The 21,541-nt window shown below is 43.2% G+C and overlaps 1 pseudogene; it reads left to right on the top strand.

Moving 5' to 3' along the window:
* Positions 1 to 20,636: 20,636 nt before the first annotated feature.
* Positions 20,637 to 21,022, top strand: LOC139011245 (ubiquitin-ribosomal protein eL40 fusion protein-like; annotated as a pseudogene).
* The last annotated feature ends 519 nt before the right edge of the window (positions 21,023 to 21,541 follow it).

Genomic DNA, 21,541 nt, shown 5'->3' with positions numbered 1-21,541 from the left:
CATTGATGTGAGAGAGACACATTGATTGGTTGCTTCCTGCACATGCCCTGACCTGGGCTGGGGATCAAACCTGCAACCCAGGTACATACCCTTGACTGGGAATCGAACCTGCAACCCTTCGGTCCAGGGGTCTACACTCTAACCACTGAGCCAAACCGGCCATGGCTGATATACTTTTTAAAATTTTAATGTAAAAAAGAAAATTCTGTTGCCAGATCCTCAGCTAGTCCACAGGACCCTGTTGGGTTTTGGCCTCTGAATCAAGGATTGGCATGTCTGGACCTGCAGTAAGCTGCAGATGCTCAGAACACACACACAAAGTTGCACATCTTGCCAACGATGTCTGGGGTCTTCAGACCACCCAGGCGCCCTTCCCTTCAAGCCCTACTTTGTCCTTGGCACCCCAGGACAAGTTCTAGTGACTCCTCAGATCCACCAACACCTCCCTCATCTGCAGGCCCTCCCATGATCCACCGGAGTCATGGCACGTCACCTGGGGAATCATTCTCCAGTCCTTCCTCTCTCTCTCCTCCAGTCAGTCACCCAAGTCTGCTGACCTTACCTCCTGAATACCTCCCCAAATCTCTTCCAAAAGGTCTGCTATAGAAATCTCTGGCAAAAGACTTGTGCCCAGCATATATAAAGAGTTCCTACAAATCAAAAAGAAAAAGGCAGAAACCCCACAGAAAAAAAAATGGGCTTTTTATAAAAAGAGATCTCCAAATGGCCATTAAATGAAAATGCTTGATATCATGACTCATTGTGGAAACTCAAATTAAAACCAAAATGCCATGGCACTCTACACCTACCAGATGGCTAACAGGAGAACAACAATATCAAGTCATGCTGTGCTGCTGGTAGAAGTGTAAAATGGCACACTGCTTCTGAAAACAGTTTGCAGTATTCATAAAGTTGAACAAACACCTACACTATGACTCTGAGGAATAAACTTTTGGAAATGCATATTTATGTTCATAAAAATTCTACAAGAATGTTCATAACACCTCTCCTTGTAATACCCCAAAATTGGAAACAATTTCAATACCCAACAAAAAAGATGGGTCAATAAGTGCAGTGACATCACAAAATGGAATACTTTATAGCAGTGATTCTCAACCAGGGTGATTCCCAGCCTAAGGGGACAATGCTCATGTGGTTGTCATCATGTGGAGGGGTGTGTTACTGTCATCTCATGGGGACAATGCTCAACATCTTACAATGCATAGGACAGACACACAAAGAATTATCCAGCCCTGGATGTCATTAGTGATTGAGCAGCCCTGCTGTACAACAATGACAATAAACACTTACCCGATCTAGAACAATTTGGATAATGTTCACCAGCCTAATGCTGTGCAAAGGAAGCCAGACATGAAAGAGAAAATGATTCTATGCTGTTCAAAGTCAGTGGTTCCCATGGGCGGGAATGAAGGAAAGGAGGCACAGTGGAGACTTCCAGGGGCTGGTGATGGTATATCGTTGTCCTGGGTGCTAGCCACACAAGCATGTTCACATTGTGAAAACTTTGTACTGTACCGTTGTGACTTGCGCGCTTTTTCTGTTTGCGTGCTATATTTGAATAAAAGGTTCTAAAGTTAAAAACTCTCCCCCTTCCCTCCATTCCTTTGCCCTGTTTGGGCCTTATCAACTTTGCACTGAGCAACTGCCCTCACCTCTCCCCTGCCTGTCCTCCAGACAGCAGCCAGGGGATCTCTAGGATCCCTTCCTGCTCTAAAACCTTTCATGGTTTCCTATTGCCCCCAAGATCGGATCCAAGTCTTTAAAGACTTCCTTGGTGCTTCTTTTGCAGTTTCATCTCTACCTACCCTCTCTGCTCCTTGCACCATGAAATTAACCTTCATCCCAGAACACACTGCTTCAAATCTCCAGTCCTTTGCACCTGCTGTCCTCTTTGCCTGACTGCCCAGACACACTCTTGCCCTTCTAGGTTCAGCTCCAGTGTCCCTGCGCTGGAACTCACCCGCCCACCTTCCCTTTGCCCCAGCTAGATCTCCAGACAGGAAGCTTTGGGATCATAGCTGATTTTCTTCTAGTCAACACACACACTCTCTCCCTCTCTCCCTCTCTCTCTCTCGCTCTCTCTCTCTCTCTCTCTCTCTCTTTTGCAAAATGCAAGAGAAAGCATTGAGTAATATGCAAAAGTTTAGCCACTCACCCTAGGATCCTTTCCTTCAGGACCCCCCCCCCCCCCACCACCACCACCACCACCAGCCTCTGCCTAAAGACTGCCCCCTACCCCATTGGGGGAGGACAAGGCAGAGATTCCAAAGGTCCTGAGCTTGAACACTGCCCCTCTGCTTTCCTGGCAGGCCCTTCCTGTGTCCCCCAACCCCACATCTCCAGACCCCTCCCCCAGCTCTGCCTATCCAGCCCTGGCTACCTCCTCCCACCTTCCCAATTCCAGAGAAATCTCCCCCTTCTCCCTCCACCTCCCCAGCTTGCAGTTGTTGCTAATGGGGAAGTGGTTGGGAAGGAGGTTCCAGGAAAGTGGGGTTAGGTCGGTCCCACCTCCAGCTCACACCCCCAGTGACAGGCTTCAATCAGAGCCAAACTTTGCCCAGAAAATGGGCTCCGTCACACCTGCCACTGACTCACTGCCAGTAGAGCAGAAACACAGCCCAGGGATTCACTTCCAGCTCAGCTGCTCTGTGACCTTGGGACAGTGCCCTAACCTCTCTATGTGTCTGGGTCCTTAGCTTAAAAAAAAAAAAACAATACCCACCTCACAGGGCTGTTGAGAGATTGTATTTAAAATAGTGTCTGGATGCTCCCAGGAACAAGCTGGAATTACAAATGAAATATGGAAAGGCTTCCTGAATAATCAATGGAAAACGCACAGGAGAGAACCCTGATACCCAAGGACCGAAGATGGAGACAGCATAGAGACTGGTAAGAGGGGAGGAGGTGCGAAAGGGCTGGCAAGGTGTCCACAGATGGCAACTGAAGTCCTGGAGAGATATCTCAGCTGTGTGTGTGTATGGGGGGGGGGGGGGGGGCTGCCACTGAGAACTCTGGGATCTAATACCCAAGCTGGGCTCCCCAGCAGAGAGCACTAAATCTGAGGAGGGTACCCACATAACATGTAGCTGTGAAAAACAGTGGGGTGCTATCTGCTAGGGAGTGGCAGTTGAAAGTTCAGACACCCTCTTGAGGGGCCAATGCACAAAAATTCCCTGTGGAGCCACCCACCTTGTGCTCTGGCAGAGGGAGGGTGAAGTAGACTGGAGCTGTGAGAGCAGAACCCAGGACTGGGGACTCAGGGCATAGAGTTCAGAAGGTAGATACCCCAAGTTTCCTGGGCTAAGTCATTCCCTCACACAGCAAAGGACATCTTTCCCACATAGACATTTGCCCTGCCTGGGGAGAAGACAGTCAACACACCCTATTGGAAAACACCTTGCCTGGAGGCCACTTAAGAGATTAAAAGTAACAATTAGCCTCCAGGCAGAAGCAACTGCCCCACCCTGTTGAAAAAACTCTCACTACACCTGAGGATGATTGCTTGGGGGGCAATTCAAGTCAGAATCATATTACTCTGGAAACAGAGGTGGTCTCTGGAGGCTTTGAGTCTTTGCCTGATCCAATTAGTTAGAAACAGCCTTTAACACCATCCTGCACTAGAGATTGAGAAGTGAAGAGGACCTACCTAAAACATAGTCACAAACCCAAACAGACAACCAAAATGAGAAGACAAAGAAACAACCCCCAAATGAAAGAACTAGAGAATTCTCCAGAAGAGATAAATGAAGCAGAGATCAGAAATTTATCTGAAACAGAGTTCAGAGTAATGATGGTAAAAATGCTCAACAGTATGAAAAAAGATATAGTAACTATGAAAAAAGAACAGTCTGAGATAAAGAATGACATAACACAAATAAAGAACACATTGGAAGGAACACAGCACATTAGGGGAAGCTGAGGATTGAATCAGTGAATTAGAAGACAGACTTGAAAATATCACTCAATCAGAGAACCAAAAAGAAAAAAACAATTAAAAAACAGAAGGACTTAATGGAGCTGTGGGACAACGTGAAACGTAACAATATTAGAATAGCAGGTGTGCCAGAAGAGGCAGAAAGGGAGAAAGAAATAGAGAAAGTGTTTGAAGAAATAATGGCAGAAAACTTCCCTAACCTGGTAAAGGAAAAAGTCACACAGTTCAGGAGGCACAGAGATCCCAAACAAGAACCACGCCTACACACATCATAATTAAAATGCGAAAAATTAAAGACAAAGAGAGAATCTTAAAGGCAGCAAGAGAAAAGAAAACTGTTACCTACAAAGGAGCACCATAAGGCTGACACTGGATTTCTCATCAGAAACTCTACAGGCCAGAAAGGAATGGCATGAAGTACTCAAGGTAATGGAAAACAAGGATCTGAGACCAAAATTACTATATCCAGCAAGGCTATCATTCAAAATAGACTGTCAAATAAAGTGCTTCCCAGACCAAAAAAAAAAAAAAAAAAAAAGGCTAAATGAATTCATCACCACCAACCCAGCATTACAAGAAATGCTAAAGGGATTGCTGTAAGGGATTGCTGAGAAGAAACAGAGAGAGAAACCCAGCTATACAGACTTAAAATGGCTATAAATAAGTACCTCTCAATAATAACCCTAAATGTAAATGGATTAAATGCTCCAATCAAAAGGCAAAGGGTAGCTGAATGGATAAAAAAACATGATCCAACTATATGCTATGTACAAGAGACCCACCTCAAGACAAAAGACACACACAGGATAAAAGAGAAACCAAGATGGCGGCATAGGTAAACACCGGAGATTGCTGCCTCGCACAACCACTTCAAAAATACAACTAAAAGACATAAGGGACATCATCCAGAACCACAGGAAGGCTGGCTGAGTGGAATTTCTACAACTAGAAGGAAAGAGAAAAGCATATCGAGACTCAGAGGAGGTGCGGTGCAGAAGTAAATACAAAGGTGCAGAGGTGCATGCGGAGAGGGCTGGCCGCTGAGGACACTATTGGTTTTTTTCAATCGGAAAGGACTCTCAGGCTCTGAGCTCCAGTTCTGGGCAAGTCTCTGGGGACCCAGACTCATACGGGAGAAACTGGACTGTCTGGCATCAGTCGGAACTCGAGGGCAGCTTTCTCTTGGAGGCACTCGCGGCTATTGCCAGGACCTTTGAAGGCAGGGCTGAGAGCAGCCATACTGCTGGCTCGCTCGGCCCACCCTGTTGATCCCCTGGGATGCCGCCCCGCCCAAGCCATGCACAGAGGCTTTTGCATATGAAAGGCCTGGCCCTTTGTAATCTGAAAATTACTTAACAAACTGCAGCTGCCCAAGGCCCCAGGGCAACTTGCATTGCTTTACAGCTGGCTTCTGCTGGGTAGCCTCAGGCAAAGGCTAGATTAGCACCTCCTTGGATCCAAGAACCAGTGTACCCAGTGGTCAGAGTGGGACCATCCAATTACAACTCCTCAGATCCATAAGGAACACACTCAGGGGGCAGACTCAGTGAGCACCAAAGCCCCACTGAAGCAAGTCTTGCCCCAGAAGGGTGTCTTCAGCACAGAAGTTCTCCCATCGTAGACACAGCTGATTCTCACAGCCAATTGGCCTGGAGGTCAATTCCTCCCAGTGTGACCTACAACAATCAAGCCTTAACTACAACAAGACTGTGCACAAAGCCCACAAGGGGGTGCACCAAGAGTGTCTACCTCAGGTAATTGGGACACTTAGCACAGAAAGCCACTCTATTGACACAGCGAAGCATAAAAAAATGCGGAGACAAAGAAACAGATCACAAATGACAGAAATGGAGGAAAGCAAACTACTGGATATAGAGTTCAAAACCACACTTTTAAGGTTTTTCAAGAATTTTCTAGAAACTGCTGATAAACTTAATGAGACCCTCAAGAAATCTAGTGAGACCCTCGATGTTGTGATAAAGGACCAACTAGAAATTAAGCATACACTGACTGAAATAAAGAATATTATACAGACTCCCAACAGCAGACTAGAGGATTGCAAGAATCAAGTCAAAGATTTGAAATAAAAGAAGCAAAAAATACCCAACCGGAAAAGCAAAATGAAAAAAGAATCCAAAAATATGAAGATAGTGTAAGGAGCCTCTGGGACAGCTTCAAGCGTCTAAACATCCAAATTATAGGGGTGCCAGAAGAAGAGAGAGGGCAAGATATTGAAAACCTATTTGAAGAAATAATGACAGAAAACTTCCCCCACCTGGTGAAAGAAATAGACTTACAAGTCCAGGAAGCGCAGAGAACCCCAAACAAAAGGAATCCAAAGAGGACTACACCAAGACACATCATAATTAAAATGCCAAGAGCAAAAGACAAAGAGAGTATCCTAAAAGCAGCAAGAGAAAGAAAGTCAGTTACCTACAAGGGAGTACCCATATGACTGTCAGCTGATTTCTCAACAGAAACTATGCAGGCCAGAAGGGAGTGGCAGGAAATATTCAAAGTGATGAATGCCAAGAACCTACAACCGAGATTACTTTATCCAGCAAAGCTATCATTCAGAAGTGAAGGTCAGATAAAGAGCATCACAGATAAGGAAAAGCTAAAGGAGTTCATCACCACCAAACCAGTATTATATGAAATGCTGAAAGGTATCCTTTAAGAAGAGGAAGAAGAAGAAAAAGGTAAAGATACAAATTATGAACAACAATACACATCTATCAACAAGTGAATCTAAAAATCAAGTGAATAGCCGAAACCGGTTTGGCTCAGTGGATAGAGCGTCAGCCTGCGGACTGAGAGGTCCCGGGTTCGATTCCGGTCAAGGGCATGTACCTGGGTTGTGGGCACATCCCCGGTGGGGGATGTGCAAGAGGCAGCTGGTCGATGTTTCTCTCTCATCGATGTTTCTAACTCTCTCTATCTCTCTCCCTTCCTCTCTGTGAAAAATCAATAAAATATATTTTAAAAAAATAAAAAAATAAAAAAAATAATAAAAATAAAAATCAAGTGAATAAATAATCTGATGAACAGTATGAACTGGTGATTATAATAGAATCAGGGACATAGAAAGGGAATGGACTGACTATTCTTGGGGGGAAAGGGATGTGGGGGTACGGGAAGAGATTGGACAATAATCATGCACCTATAGATGAGGACAGTGGGTGGGGAGTGAGGGCAGAGGGTGGGTTGGGAACCCGGTGGAGGGGAGTTATGGTGGGAAAAAAGAGGAACCAGTGTAATAATCTGAACAATAAAGATTTAATTAAAAAAATAAAAAGTAAATAAATAAAAACAAAAACCAAAAGACACACACAGGATGAAAGTGAAGGGATGGAAAAAAATTTTCCATGCAAATGGAAAACAAAAAAAATCATATCCGACAAAATAGACTTCAAAATGAAGGCCATCACAAGAGACAACAAAGGTCACTACATAATACTAAAGGGATTGATCCAACAAGAGGATATAACCCTGGTAAGCATATATGCACCCAATATACTGGTAGGTGCACCTAAATATATTTTAAAAACTTCTGGAGGACTTTAATGGAGAGATTGACAACAGTACAGTCATAGTAGGTGACTTTAACACCTCTCTGACTTCACTGGATAGATATTCCAGACAAAAACTTAACAAGAAAACAGAGACTCTAAAGGATAACTGGACCAGATGGACTTAGTAGACATTTATAGAACATTTCACCCCGAAGTTGCAGAATATACATTCTTCTCAAGTGCACATGGGTCATTCTCAAAGATAGACCACATTTTAGGACACAACACAAGTCTCTACAAGTTCAAGAAGACTGAAATCATATCAAGCATCTTCTCAGATCACAGTGGAATGAAATTAGAAATCAACTACAGTAAAAACATCCCAAAACATTCAAACACATGGAGGCTAAATAGCATGTTATTAAACAACTAGAGGCCCGGTGCACAAAAATTGGTGCACTCGGGGGTGGGGGGTGTCCCTCAGCCCGGCCTGTGCCCTCTCGCAGTCTGGGACCCCTCAGGAGATAACAACCTGCTGGCTTAGGCCTGCTCCCTGGTGGCAGAGGGCAGGCCCAATCCCTAGGTGCAGCCCTTGGTCGGGCTCAGAGCAGGGCTGATTGGGGAGTTGGGGCGCCGCCCCCTGTCATGCACAGAGCAGGACGGATCAGGAGGTTGCAATGCCACCCTCAGTCACGCTCAGGGTGGGGCCAATTGGGGGGTTGGGGCACCGCCCCCTGTCACACTCAAGGCAGGGTTGATGGGGAGGTTGCGGCGCCACCCCCTGTCACGCACAGAGGAGGGCCAATCAGGGGGTTGGGGCGCTGCCCCCGTCACTCAAAGAGCGGGGCCAATCAGGGGATTGAGGAGCTCCCCCCTGTCACACACAGAGCAGGGCGCATCAGGGGGTTAGGGAGCTCCCCCCTGTCACACACAGAGTGGGGCCGATAGGGGAGTTAGGGCACCGCCCCCCGTCACGCACAGAGCAGGGCCCATCAGGGGGTTGGGGAGCTCCCCCCGTCACACACAGAGTAGGGCCGATAGGGGAGTTAGGGCACCGCCCCCCGTCACACACAGAGCAGGGCGGATCAGGGGGCTGGGGCGCCGCCACTGTCACACTCAGGGCAGGGCCGATGGGGAGGTTATGGCTCTACCCCGTCACACACAGAGCAGGGCCGGTGCGGGGGAGAGGGGTTGGGGCACCGTACCCTGTCACACACAGAGCAGGGCGGATCAGGGGGTTGGGGCACCTTCCCCTGTCACACACAGAGCTGCAGGGTGATCAGGGGGTTTGGGCGCTGCCCCCTGTCACGCTGATCCCGGTGCTGGGAGGCATATTACCCTTTTACTATATAGGATAGAGGCCTGGGGGCCGGCTGGTTTGCCCTGAAGTGTGTCCTGGATCAGGGTGGGGGTCCCCACTGGGGTGCCTGGCCAGCCTGGATGAGGGGATGATGGCTGTTTGCAGCTGGTCACACACCCTTCAGGGTGGGGGTCCCCACTGGGGTGCCTGGCCAGTCTGGGTGAGGGACTGAGGGCTGCTTTCAGGCTGACTGAAGCTCCCAACTGCTCCTTTTTTTTCTCTTTTTTTATTTTATTCTGGGCCAGCTTTAGCTCTGGCTCTAGCTCTGAGGCTTCGTATCTGGTTTGTTTGCCGTTCTATAATCGAAACAATGTATAACTTCAGCTCTGAGATCCCGGCTGGCTGAAAGCTGGTTTCAGCTTCTTATTTGCAACATAGTACATAGTTGCTTAGAGTTACAACTCAGAGGCCGGCAAGTCAGGCGGGGAACGTTGCAGTCTGCAGTCCCTGGAGCAAGCAAGCCTCATGTTCACTTCCAGCTGCCTGGCTGCCGGCCGCCATCTTGGCTGACAGTTAATTTGCATAAGGATATGCTGATTAGCCAATGGGAAGGGTAGCGGTCGTACGCTAATTACCATGTTTCTCTTTTATTAGTGTAGATGAATGGGTTACCAATGAGATCAAGAAAGAAATAAAAAACTTCCTGGAAACAAATGAAAATGAACACACAACAACCACAAATCCCTGGGAAAACCTTACAGCCAACATCATACTCAATTGGCAAAAACTAAAACCATTTCCCCTGAGAACAGGAACAAGACAGGGATGCCTACTTTCACCACTTCTGTTCGACATAGTATTGGAAGTGCTAGCCATACTGATCAGACAACAAGAAGAAATAATAGGCACCCAAATTGGAAAAGAATAAGTAAAACTGTCATTATTCACAGATGACATGATATTGTACATAGAAAACTCCAAAGATTCCATCAAAAAACTACTAGACTTAATAAATGAATTTGGCAATGTAGCAGGATACAAAATTAACACACAGAAATCTAAGGCTTTTTTATACACCAATAATGAACTCACAGAAAGTGAAACAAACAAACAAAAACAAACAAACAAAAAACCCCAAAACAATCCCATTAAGCATTGCACCAAAAAAATTAAGATACCGAGGAATAAACTTAACTAAGGAGGTAAAAGACCTGTACTCAGAAAACGACAGGACATTGAAAAAAAACAGATAGAGGAAGACATAAATAAATGGAAGAATATACCATGTTCATGGATTGGTAGAATCAACATCATTAAAATGTCCATATTACCCAAACCAATCTATAGATTCAATGCAATCCCCATTAAGACACCAATGGAATATTCACAGACCTAGAACAAACTCTCCAAAAATTCATCTGGAATAAAAAAGACCCCAAATAGCTGCAGCAATCCCGAGAAAGAAGAACAAAGTTGGAGGGATCACAATACCAGATATCAAGCTATATTAAAAAGCCATTGTTCTCACAACTGCCTGGTACTGGCACAAGAACAGACATATAGACCAATGGGACAGAACAGAGAACCCAAAAATTGACCCAAGCCATTATGCTCAATTGATATTTGACAAAGGAGGCATGAGCATACAATGGAGTCAAGATAGTCTCTTCAATAAATGATGTTGGGAAAATTAGACAGATACATGCAAAAAAAAAAACGAACTTAGACTACCAACTTACACCATACACAAGAAAAACTCAAAGTGCATAAAGGACTTAAATGTAAGACAGAAAATTATAAAAATCTTAGAAAAAGCCATAGGCAGCAAAATATCAGATATATGTCGTAGCAATATCTTTACCGATACAGCTCCTAGGGCAATGGAAACTAAAGAGAAAATAAACAAATGGGACTACATCAAAATAAAAAGCTGCACAGCAAAAGAAACCATCAATAAAACAACAAAAAAAAAACCCACTGCACGGGAGAACATATTTGCCAATGTTATCACCAATAAGGGTTTAATCTCCAAAATTTACAGGGAATTCATACAACTTAACAAAAGGAAGATAAACAATCCAATCAAAAGAAGGGCAAAGGACTTAAATAGACACTTTTCGAAACAGGATATACAGAAGGTCAAGAGACATATGAAAACATGCTAAAAGTCACTAATCATCTGAGAGATGCAAATCAAAACGACAATGAGGTACCATCTCACACCTGTCAGAATGGCTATCATCAACAAATCGACAAATGACAAGTGCTGGAGAGGATGCGGAGAAAAGGGAACCTTCATGCACTGCTGGTGGGAATGCAAACTGGTGCAGCCACTGTGGAGAACAGTATGGAGTTTCCTCAAAAAACTAAAAATGGAACTCCCATTTGACCCCGTGATGCCACTTCTAGGAATATATCCCAAGAAATCAGAAATCCCAATCAGAAAGAATATATGCACCCCTATGTTCATAGCAGCACAATTTACAATAGCTAAGATTTGGAAACAGCCTAAGTGCCCATCAGCAAATGAGTGAATTAAAAAACTGTGGTGCATCTACACAATGGAATACTATGCTGCTGTAAAAAAAGGAGTTCTTACCATTTGCAACAGCATGAATGGAACTGGAGAGCATTATGCTAAGCGAAATAAGCCAGTCAGAGAAAGATAAATATCACATGATCTCACTCATTTGTGAAATATAATGAACAACATAAACTGATGAAGAAAAGTAGAGCCAGAAGAAAAAAAATATTTTAGAATATAATAGAAGTAATCCTGTTATTTGCAGATTTTTAATATTTCCTACAACTTTTGTGATATCATACAATGTTAGTACAGTTTTGGTAATATTATTATACTTAAAATCCTTTTTTCTTGAAATATTAATGTTTATTGCATGTAATATTATTATATTTAAGATCGTTTTTCTTGAATAATTGGTGTTTATTGCATGTAACATTATTATATTTAAAATAGTTCTTCTTGAGATATTAATGTTTATTGCATGTAACATTATTATGTTTAAAGTCGTTTTTCTTGAAATATTAATGTTTATTCCATGTAACTTTATTATATTTAAAGTCATTTTGTTGAAATATAAAAATAAAATATTGTCTGGCACATGAGCACCCTGTGACAATTGTCACTGTTGTTATTTTTACTGGGCAAGAGGTTAGGATATGCCCTGTGTTTGGTAAATGGTCAGTAAATGCAATAAGTGCTACTTCCCCCCATCCTGCTCCTCCTTTCTGATTGTCTTCATGCAGCTCCTGCCACATGGTGGTCTGGAGTTCCAAGTTCAAGGTCTTGAAACCAGGCAACCAAGGGATCCGGGTTGCCTGTCACTACCAGAGCCAATTAAGCAGAGACAGAGTTGAATCACATCTGAGCATTTACTCCAATAATGCTGGCAGTTCTGCCTCTCCCCATAAACTAGCTGCTTATATTGTGTAGAAGGAAAAAGATTACACAGGGAAGTAGGAATTACAGGCATGGGGAAGTAGGTCCCGTATACTGGCTACAGGTTACAGGTCATGTGGGTTGGGGGGTGGGTCGCAGAGGGTGCCGCCAAGGCCAGACTGTTTCAGCAATGAGGTTGTTAATCTTTCCGTGAAGATGGGCAGTTCTCCGAAAAGGAGAAGGGACTGCATTCCAGGGTTAACTCCCATGTCCCAGGGCGTACAACTCTCAGCAAGTTAGTGCTTTTTTGATCAGAACAGAATAAGCATGGTTAATGGAGCATAATTAATATTTCTTATAACTATAGCTAGTTCCCATTATTCTATTTCTGCCCCTAACAGTGTGAATTGGTCTTCCAGTCTCATCTGCCCAGCAAAGCTGCTGGATGGCCTCCTCTGCCTGGATGCTAAGGGTGGCCATGCAGCTGGCATGAGGAGGAAGTGGGGACAGCACCAGCCAGATGTCCCCCTTGCAGTTAGGCCGAGCCTCCCCCATACTCCTTCCTCTTGCCCTCGCCCACAGAGGCTGTCACCCATGGGCACTGCATTTCCAGCTCAAACAGACACAGTGGGCTTCCAGCTCATGTCTTCCAGGACATCTGGACCCCTCCCATCCAGCCTAGCACCTCCCTCCAAATCTGCTGGCACCCTGTGCTGCCCACCGGTCAGCACAGCCAGAGAGGGACATCGTGCTAGGTGCACAGTCCAGCCGCGCACATGAGACCTCCCTCCCATCTCCCTCTCCTCCTTCCCCTGGTCCTACCAGTGCCAAGGGCCCTCGTTGTGGAGACAAGGCTTGGGCCTTTCTGTTCCCCCTGACACCTCCCACAATGTGGCCCTGTGACCCCTGTGATTGCAAACCAGAGCATGGCACTCTCTATAAAAACCTGATAGTGATCCCATGAAGTCTGAGCCTGGATCCCACAGGCCTGAGTGGACAGCCTGCTTCACACTGCCCCTCAGGTCACACTGGGCTTTCTGCTTCAATGGAGCCCTTTCTCCCTGGCACCCCCATCCCTGTGCCCAACTGCCCCTTCAGCTGAGGGACATTCCATCCATCCTTGAGAAGGTCACCCCTACCTCATACCCACGTCCTGAACATTCTGTTCCCCACACCCCCCATCACTCACCCAGCACACTGACACGGAATGACAAACGGGCCTCCTCATGACCTTTGGATCACTGGTCGCAGAGAAAAGGCCCTCCAAAACACAGGCACCAAAACCCAGAGGAGAAAATGAGAGGGTCGGTTGGAAGGAACTATGTCTTTCAAAAACAGTGTCCAAATTATGCCAAAGAATTCATTCTACTTTATAGTGAACAAGATGAGGGCTATAATGGAAATTACAGGCTAATTCTCTAAACAAAAAAAGAAATGAATTCACTGGGTTTTTTGGAGGGGGCATTTTTGCCCCTAAAATTTTATATTTAATAATTCACATGCTATATTTCAATAGGGTTCGGACACCACACAGTCATTTAGGGGGAGAGGGACAGATGCACACACACAAAGAAAATAAACAAAAAGTGCTTGGAAGGTATTTTAGATCAAATGATGTCCCCCCGAAAGATCAGTTAAAGTCTTGACGCCTAGTATTTGGAAATGTGATCATATTTGGAAATACAGCAGGTCCTTGAATAAAGTCGTGTCAGTCATTTTGTTATAACATCGATGAGAATGGAACTCTTGCTTATATCAATTAGCTTTTGATAAAATTAGTTTTGTTATAAATCATTTTGCTTAAAGTCATAGAACTTATTGCATTGAGGAGTTTACTATAGAGTCTTTGCAGATGAAAGCAAGTTAAGATGAGGTCACCCTGGAGTAGAATGGGCCCTAACCGAATGGCTGGTGACCTTATAAGATAAATTTGGACACAGAGACGGAAGATGGCCGTGTGGACATAGACCTAGAAATCGGAGGGATGTGTTTTAGAAGCCAAAGAATGCCAAGGAGTGCCAGCAGCACCAGAAGCTGGAAAGGGGCAGGAAAGAGTCTTCCCTAGAGCCTTTGGAGGGAGCATGGACCTGCCAACTCCTTGATTTTGAATTTTGAACTCTCAGAACTGGAAGAGAATAAATTTCTGTTGTTAAGCCACCCAATTTGTGGGACTTTGTTCTGGTGGCTCAGGAAACCGTACATATGTCCTGGTCTGACTCATGTGATGTTCTGGTCTCTCCTCCTGGAGCACCCCCTCCTTCTTCACCAGTGGCCATTCTCCCCACGATCAATTATTCTTTGGACTGACCACCAAGTCTTCCTTTTTCAATAACTCATAGGCGTTTTCATTTCCTCTCCACAGTCACTTCCTTCCACCACATAAAATCCCACCAAGTTGCAAGATTTGTCCTATCATTGTGTCAACATTATTTTTATGGATTATCTACAGCATTCCACAACCAGAGAACAGCTGATAATAAAAAAAAAATCACATGCCAGGGGTGCAGTTGGCACTGTAAAAACTTGGAGGACTGTTTTTCTAAATCATCAATGTAGTAGTAAGAAGTTTCCATGTTGTAAAACCCTAATTTCTCTCCACACTCAGAACTACCCTCCTTGCAGCTGTGACATCCCTAAGGATCTTCCCAAAACTGCACATCAAAAAGATGAATGACGCAATAAATGCTATTGGGACAACTAGGAAAATAAAAGGTAAATCCATAGCTCACAATTGATCTCAGTATAAATTTCTGACAGATCAAAGTATCACATGTGCAAAATAAAATCATAAAAGTGCTAGGGGAAAAAACCACATGGGGGCCTTTTAAAAATAACAATTTGAGCCCTGACCAATGTGGCTCAGTTAGTTGCAGTGTTGTCCCATGCACCGAAGGATCAGGGGTTCGATTCCCGGTCAGGGCACATATCCAGGTTGTGGGTTAGATCTCCCGTGGGGAGCATATGGGAGGCAACTGATCAGTGTTTCTCTCTCTCCCTTTCCCTTCCTCTCTCTACACTCAATTTTTTTAAAAAAGAGCTTCCATGTGTATTTTACCATCGTTTTTTAAAAAGAGCCTCTGTAAATAAATTTTTAGAAGTCTGACAGCTAAAAAAAATTTCCCAAGAAAATAATAGCGATCCATCTTTTTTTAAAGAGTGAGAAGATGCTCAGCTTCATCCTGTTATCCAAAGAGCCAAGGTCCAGAAGGCTTCAGTGTATAGTGGAACCTCGGTTCTCAAACTTAATTCGTTTGGAAGGCTGTTCAAAAACCAAATCATTTTTTCCCATTAGAAATGATATACATTTAATTAATCCATTCCAGACCCTCAAATGATTCCCTGTTCTAACCTTTCTTATACATGGTACATGTCTAATGTACTGTTTAATCTATAAATAAACACTTTAACAAAAAGGATGTGAAATGAAATTTTAACAAAAAGGAAATGAAATATATGGTAAAAAATGAAAATTTAATAATAATAAGCAGCAACCAAAGCAGAAAAAAACCACAAAAATATTCACAGCACAATTTTCTGATGTTAACAATGTGAGGTTTAGTGGTAAACTAACTCATAGTGGCACATTCTCTCCTTTGTTTGTTGCCTGAGAGACACATGACTGGTCATACAGGTATCAGCATAAAAGGGTTGTCGGGTTGACAAGTGAGTTGTTCAAGATGGGAGACAGTAGAGAACTGGGGTTTGACTGTTATTTCTTGCTGATAAAAAAAAAACAACCTCAGAGGACTGGCTGTGAAAGACATGAGTTTATTAGGACCTACATGCGCAGGAGGGGAGGGGAGGGCAGCCTACTGGTGAAGTCTCTGCAACACAGACTTTCTCGCTACAGGATTATATAGAGTACAAAAAACAAAGTGAACAGAGTAATAATGTTTACAATCCAGGCTCACATCCAGAAACAGTTTCTTTTTGGTCATTTCTTGAGTGAGGAGCTGGCCAGGCTCCCAAGGTTCCACAGGACACTCACAGATGGCCTTCATTATTCAGCATGCAGGGAGTTGGAACTTGGGAAGGGGCCTATGTTCTCACATATTCACATATCACACACTCCACCCCAACATGGTACCATTCTTCTGCACTCCATATAATCTGCCCATTACCTCTTCCACAAACCCTGGAGAGGGACAAAAATGGGTGAAGCATTGTATCTATATACCACAGCAACAATATACAGCAAAAGAATAACAGAATTAGCCTGACCGGTTTGGCTCAGAGGATAGAGCTTTGGCCTGCGGACTGAAGGGTCCCGGGTTCGATTCCTGTCAAGGGCATGTACCTTGGTTGCGGGCATAACCCCAGTGGGGGGGTGCAGGAGGCAGCTGATCGATGTTTCTCTCTCATCGATGTTTCTAACTCTCTATTCTTCTCCCTTCCTCTCTGTAAAGAAATCAATAAAATATATATTAAAAAAAAGAATAACAGAATTATACATATCAGTATCAGAGTATATAAAGCTGATCATTAGCCCCAGAACAAGTTTCCAAACCGTGTTGAGATAGGATCATTGACTGGATTTGTTTTCCAAAACAGCCCAGCAGTAGAAGAGGGGAGAATCTCCAAATATACCCAAAAATCCAAGACATTGGACCAGAGATCCACTTCTTCAACCCATCTCACAAAGCTGTCAGCTTGCACTGAACTAAGGAGAATAAGACAAATGTTTAGCAGGCATCAACAGAGGCATATCAGCACCAGTGGGTAGTATAAAGACTGTTGCTCTGTCCTGTTTATCCTTGTTCAGGTGGTCTCCCTGGTCTCCTATACCCTAACTTTTACTGGTGACATCCCCTGGCCTAGAGTGCTAGCTGTGAGAGGAAAAGTCTGAATCTGCCAGATGGAAATAATTAAGGTACCGACACAAATAAGTTTCTTAGGGTTATTTACTTGAATAGTAGTTGGCCATTTACCAGTTACGGTAGGTTGTATAAGCAAGTCCTGGGGAAGACTCTCCCCCCATGGGGCTGTGAGAGTGCACCAAAGGGTACAAATATATATTTATAGAACTAAATATATTTAAAGAACTAAAGGTAGTTCTTTTTTGAGTTTCCCAAGGCCAGGTTAATATATTAGCTCCATAATGTATGTCCTGGGGTGCTGGCACACAGGTTATTCTTCATTCCCCAGGAAGGTCTTACCTCAGGATCCATTATTCAAACTTGCACTTTCAGTAGAGATGCCTATGTCTACTGCAGCATCTGGAATGCTACAGGTCAATCTGGTAGGGCCTTTTTATTTACTTATGTTAATCCTCACCCAAGGATATTTTCCCATTGATTTTTAGAGAGACTGATAGGGAGGGGGAGAGACAGAGAGGAAAAAACATTGATGTGAGAGAGACACATCAATTGGTGGGTGGCCTCATGCACGCTCCATGACCAGGGCTGAGGACCAAGGTTGAGATTTGAGCCTGCAACCAAGGTACACTGTGGAGGTCAGTTTTCTCAGGCTATCCTGGTGGTATTTGGCTTGGGATAAGACAGTTGACCTACCCTATTGGAAAACACCTTGCACCTTGGTGTGGAGTTGGTGAGGCCCATTAAGAGACTGATAACAACAATTAGCCTCCAGGCAGAAGCAACTGCCCCACCCTATTAAAAAAAACTCTCGCCACACCTGTGGAAAATTACATGAAGGCTATTCAAGACTAAATCCAGCTCAGCCCACATGGCACAGTGGTTGAGCGTCAACCCCTGAACCAGGAGATCATGGTTCAATTCCCAGTTAGGGCACATTCCTGGGTTGTGGGCTCGTCCACAGTGTGGGGCATATAAGAGGTAGCTGATCAGTACTTCTCTCTCATCATTGGTGTTTCTATCTCTCCCTCTTCCTTCCTTTTTGATATCAATAACAATTTATTAAAAAAAAAAAAAGACTGAATCCAATCAGTCTTCAGGCAGAGGCAGGTCTCTGGACACTTGGAGTCTTTGCCTGATCTAATTAGTCCAAAACATCTTTTGACACTATCCTGCACTAGATATTGAAAGGTGCAGATCTACCTAATACATAGTCACAAACCCTAACAGGCAGCCAAAATGAGGAGACAAAAAAACAATCCCCAAATGAAAGAACAAGAGAATTCTCCAGAAGAGAAAATAAATGAAATGGAGATAAGAAATTTATCTGATATAGCGTTCAGAATAATGATAGTAAACATGTGCAACAGCATGAGAAAAGGTATAGTAACTATGAAAACAGAACAGTCAAAAATAAAGAATTACATAGCACAAATAAAGGAATACACAGCAGATTAGGAGATTAAAGGATTTAATCAGTGAATTAGAAGACAGGGTAGAAAAAAATTAGTTGATCATAGAACCAAAAAGAAAAACCAATTAAAAAACAGGAGGACAGGTTAAGAAAGTTGTGGGACAACATGAAATATAACAATATTTGCATAGTAAGTGTACCAGAAGAGAAAGAAAGGTAGAAAGAGATAGAGAAAGTTTTTGAAGAAATTATTGCAGAAAACTTCCCTAACCTGATGAAGGAAAAAGTCACACAAGTTCAGGATGTCCAGAGAACCCCAAGCAAGATGAACCTAAAGAGGCCCACTCCCACACACATCATAATTAAAATGCCAAAAATTAAAGACAAAGGAAGAATCTTAAAGGAAGCAAGAGAAAAGCAAATGGTTAATTACAAAGGAGTTCCCATAAGGCTGACACAGGATTTCTCATCAGAAACTCAAAAAGCCAGAATGGAATGGCATGAAGTATTTAAGGTAATGGAAAGCAAGGATATGAGACCAAGATTACTATATCTAGCAAGGCTGTCATTCAAAATAGACAGTGAAATAAGACAATGAAAAAAAGGCTAAAGAAGTTCATCACTTGAGAGCATGAGTGGGGGGGGGCGTTATGGGGGGATGAGGTCACATATGTAATACTTTAATCAATAAAGAAATTAAAGATTGAAAAAAAAAAGAAGTTCATCACTGCCAAGCCAGTACTAGAAGAAATGCTAAAGAGACTGCTGTAATGAGAAGAAAAAATAGAGAAAAAATGTAGGCATACAGAATTAAAATGGCAATAAACAAGTACCTATCAATAATAACCTTAAATGTAAATGGATTAAATGCTCTAATCAAAAGACATAGGGTAGCTGAATGAATACAAAAACATGACCCAACTATATGCTGTCTACAAGAGACCCATCTCAGAACAAAAGACACACATAGGATGAGAGTGAAAGGGTGGAAAATGTTTCCATGTAAATGGAAAAGAAAAAAAAGCTGGGGTAGCAATACTCATATCCGACAAAATAGGCCATCACAAGAGACAACAAAGGTCACTACATAAAGGGATCAATCCAACAAGAGGCTACCACCCTGGTAAACATATATGCACCCAATATAGGAGCACCTAAGTATATAAAAAATACTTCGAGTGACTTTAAGGGAGAGATTGACAACAATACAGTCATAGTAGGGGACTTTAACACCCTGCTAACTGCACTGGATAGATCTTCCAGACAAAAATTTAACAAGTAAACTGTGACTCTAAAAGACACACTGGATTAAATGGATTTAATTGACATTTATAGAACATTTCACCCCAAAGCTGCAGAATATACATTCTTCCCAAGTGCACATGGGTCATTCTCAAAAATAGATCACATGTTAGGACACAAAACAAGTCTCTACAAGTTCAAGAAAATTGAAATCATATCAAACATCTTCTCAAATCACAGTAGAATGAAATTAGAAATCAACTACAGTAAAAACACCCAAAAACAGCCGAAACCGGTTTGGCTCAGTGGATAGAGCGTCGGCCTGCGGACTGAAAGGTCCCAGGTTTGATTCCGGTCAAGGGCATGTACCTGGGTTGCGGGCACATCCCCAGTGGAAGATGTGCAGGAGGCAGCTGATCGATGTTTCTCACTCATCGATGTTTCTAACTCTCTATCTCTCTCCCTTCCTCTCTGTAAAAAATCAATAAAATATATTTAAAAAAAAAAAAAAAAAAAAACACCCAAAAACATTCAAATACCTGGAAGCAAAATAGCATGTCATTACTGGTAAACAATGAATGGATTACCAATGAGATCAAGAAAGAAATAAAAAAAACTTCCTAGAAACAAATGAACACACAACAACCTCAAATCTCTGGGACATAGCAAAATCGGTCCTAAGAGGGAAGTTCATAGCACTACAGGCATACCTCAAAAACACAAGAAAAATTAATAATGAACTATTTAATCTTACAACTTAAAGAATTAGAAAGAGAACAACAAGAAAAGCCCAGAGTAAGTAGAAGGAAGGAAATAAAGATTACAGCAGAAATAAATGACAGAGACTTTAAAAAATACAAAAATAAATAAATAAAATAAAATAAATGAAACCAAGAGCTGGTTTTTTGAAAGGATAAACAAGATTGATGAACCATTAGCCACATTCATCAAGAGTGGCTCGTCAACAAGTAGGTGGAGCAGCCTCCCCTGCAGACAGAGATGCAGATCTTTGTGAAGACCCTGACTAGCAAGACCATCACCCTTGAGGTTGAGCTTAGTGACACCATTGAGAATGTCAACGCTAAAATCAAAGACAAGGATGGCATCCTGCCTGACCAATACCATCTGATTTTTGTGAGCAAACAGCTAGAGGATGGCCGCACTCTCTCAGACTACAATATTCAGAAAGAGTCCATCCTGCACTTGGTGCTTCATCTGAGGGGTGGCATCATCGAACCTCCCTCCACCAGCTCACACAAAAGTACAACTGCAACAAGATGATCTGCCACAAGTGTTACACCCACCTGCACCCCCACGCTGTCAACTGCCTCAAGAAGAAGTGCAGCCACACCAACAACCTGCACCCCAAGAAGAAGGTTAAATAAAGCCCCTCCACTAACTCCTTGGGTCCATAGGGCAGCCTGAACCTATCTGAACCTTGTGACCCTGGGGCCTCAATAAAGTTTCTCTTTTGTTGACTGGAGCAGTAAAAGAAGAAGGAGAAGGAGAAGGAGAAGGAGAAGGAGAAGGAGAAGGGGAAAAGAAAAAGAAACAAAGTGAGAGGACCCAAATAAATAAAATCAGAAACGAAGGCAGAGAAGTAACCACTGACACCACAAAAATATACAGGATTGTAAGAAAATACTAAAAAAACTATATGCCAACAAGCTGGACAATGTGGATAAAATGGACAAATTCCTAGAAAAATACAATCTCCCAAAACCAAATCAGGAAGAATCAGAAAACCTGAATAAGCTTATAAAAACTGCGGAAATAGAAGCAGTGACTAAAAAAACAAAAAAAACAAACAAAAACAAAACAAAACAAAAACCTCCCAGCAAACAAAAGCTCGGGTCCGGATGGCTTCCCAGGGGAGTTTTACCAAACATTCAAAGAAGAACTAA

The sequence above is a fragment of the Myotis yumanensis genome, unplaced genomic scaffold (assembly GCF_028538775.1).
Source record: "Myotis yumanensis isolate MYYU_CA2020_CCGP unplaced genomic scaffold, mMyoYum1.0.hap1 SCAF_5, whole genome shotgun sequence".
In the NCBI taxonomy this organism is placed as follows: Eukaryota; Metazoa; Chordata; class Mammalia; order Chiroptera; family Vespertilionidae; genus Myotis; species Myotis yumanensis.
Note: the sequence above shows the minus strand (reverse complement) of the source record. Positions and strands in the feature narration are given on the sequence as shown.